Consider the following 2,896-nt stretch of genomic DNA (forward strand, 5'->3'; position numbering starts at 1 on the left):
ACGTATGTCAAGGCAGGCGGGCTATTAGGACAGACTGCCCGCGTGCGGTCGATGGCACGTTACATTCGATGGCCGAGTTATACCTGGCCAAACGGGCCGGCCCGGCACGGCACGGCCCGGCCCAATGTAATCGTGCCTGGCTCGGCACGGCCCGCCAAGGCACGATCACTATACGGGCCGTGCCGTGCCGGCCCGCGTGCTGCGCCCCCAGGCCCAGGCATGGCCCAGTTAGTAAACGGGCCGGCACGTTGGCCCGTTTAGCACGGTGGGCCGCATATTTTCAGCCTGTTATTTGTCGCATTGAGCGTTTTTTAGCCTATTTTTATATATTGGGCCATATATAGATGTATAAAAAAATAAAAAAACGTAATCGGGCCGTGCCGTGCCGGCCCGCGTGCTCAGCCTCCAGGCCCAGGCACGGCCCAGGGCGTGCCTGGCCGTGCCGCGCGTGCTCACGGGCGGGCCCGAAAAAACGGCCCATTTGGCCAGCTATAGGCCGAGTTATACCCAATGTAAACCCGATTTTAACACAGCGGCCTCTGCATAATTTCCAAAATTCCTTGTCGTTTTCTGTTCCCCGAAATATCATACCATTGTGCCATCCTCATTTTAAAATACATGTTTTTCAACATTTTTTCAGTTACGTGTTAAACATTTTCTTGAATGATACAAAAAAGTGTTTTAACTATGTCAATAATTTTGTTCATTGTATAAACTTTTTTAAAAATGTCACAAACATATTTTAAAAATATGAACACTTTTTAAATGTAACATGCATTTTTTTTAATGGTACCATGCATTTTTTTAGTAGCATATATAGCAGCAGATTAATCTGACCCAACTGAACTGAATCATAAGTCTGCGTAATAAAGTAGTTAGAGATCATAAATGAAGTAAACAACTCATAGGGGGAGCATGGCTTCGAACAGCAATTCAAAGGGATCCCATCCCTTTCCGATCGCTTGTCGGCAGCCTCGATTCGAGCGCCTTGTCCACGTCGGCGCCGCTGTCCGAGGACAATTTTCTGGTCCTTCTTGCCCATAAAAAAAATCTCTCACCATGGCGGTTGCTCCGCCTGTCTCTCTCTCTCTCGCTGCTTGAAGCCGGAGGTGACAGGTGAGTCTTCTTCGGGAGGAAGAGAAGAGCGCAAGGTTGGAGTTTTTGGAGGAGGCGGGTGCGGCGGGTGAAAAGAAGACGGAGAGAGTCAATGTTCGTGATATATCGTATCTCTAGACATATCTTGTTGTACAGAGTAAGCAAGCAGCAAGCACAGTTTTTTCTAGATATCGTTATGCAAAGAAGCATAATGCACTTTGCACCTGTGGTTTTCTGGGGGTGTTCTTTCTTCTAATTTTCTTGCGCAAGCTGATATATTTTTATTCTCGTGAATACTGATGATTACAAGCTGTTGCCAGTCTGATTTTATTGTCTTTCTATTCTTCAAGGTGTTCCCCGTTTGATCCCCTTGGACCTTGGTTGTGTAGGGTGACCGAGAGGAGCTTGTCACACGAGCCTGCGGAACAACTGCACTGCCGCAGGCTGGTTACTACCCAAGACCGGCGTTCTGTGTTGTCTAGTGGTAACTGGACGCAATACGTCAGCGATGTGAAGGACAGCTTGGCGGACCAACCTGTCAAGCTCAAGCTGTTCCTCTGGTTCCTACGCAATTTCAAGAACTGGACGTATGTATATATGTCATACATAAGCAGTAGCATTAACAACAATTTACCGATTCTTCCTGTTTTTGTGTTGTGATCGACTGAAGTTGAATCCTGCTACTTTTGCAGAATTGATTTTGCAGCCAGCTCAATAAAGGCCGTGTTAGAAGGACAACCCAAGCTCATCCATCGGTTAACAAGTTCTTCCCTAATTAACTATCATCAGATCGAGGACAGTACCTCAAGGAGCAGCCGGTCTGATCATCTTTGGCCATTCATACAAAAAAAGCATGAAGCACTTTAGAACAACTGGTTTTGCTATGTTTTATTTTCTATTTTTCTCATCCAAGTTTATATTCTTTTATTCTTGTCAATTTTGACCTGTTGCCAGTCCGATTTCGGTATCCTCGGTTCGATCCCCTTATTTCTGAACGGTGGCCAAGGGGAGGCAGTCATACAAGCCTCCTACGCATCCACTGCGCCGGCGGAGCTGGTGGTTCCCCATGGCATGAGTTCCAACGGCCGGGTTTATATGTCAAGTGGGAACTGGGCGCAGTTCGCCAGCGGCGTGAAGGCCAGCTTCGCAGACCAACCTGGGAGGCATGAGAAGTTTGTTCGATGCATATCCAATACCGTGAACTCGAGGTTGGTGATGCAAGAGCAGTAGCATATTTGCAACAATTTGCCGATCCTTTCTGTTTTGAGCCGCGATGGATTGTAGTTGAATCCTGTTGGTTTTGCAGGGATGATGATGTGAGCGATGTGGCCAGCGCAATGAAGACAGTGTTACACGGATACCCCGAGCTCATCCGTGGGTTTAACCGGTTCTTGCCTCTCAATTGTGAGATGGAGGTCGAGGAAGATGAGGAGAAACAGCACCCCAATGAGCAGCCGGTCTGACCATCCATCTTTGGTCATTCATAGCTCCTGCTTGTTAGGAAACAGCTCGTATCATTGATTCCTGCCGCTCGTCTCACTTTTGAATTTGTACTGCGTGTTTTGCAGCGGAAATATCACGGTCGCGGCCATGGCCAGGGCCATCCTATGCCCAAAGGAGTACAGCATCAGCCTGTGAGAAGTAACAGCAGCCCAAGATGGTTGATGAGTGGAAGCCTGTTAACTAAGAACAAGTCATCTGGTGGTCGCTGCTGCTCCATGTAAATGTATGTATGCATGCCATGCCTGTGCGTGTTGCTGGATGGATGAGGCTGATTTACCAATGGTGGTAGTAGTAGTAG

Source organism: Triticum dicoccoides, chromosome 6B, assembly GCF_002162155.2.
Source record: "Triticum dicoccoides isolate Atlit2015 ecotype Zavitan chromosome 6B, WEW_v2.0, whole genome shotgun sequence".
NCBI lineage: Eukaryota > Viridiplantae > Streptophyta > Magnoliopsida > Poales > Poaceae > Triticum > Triticum dicoccoides.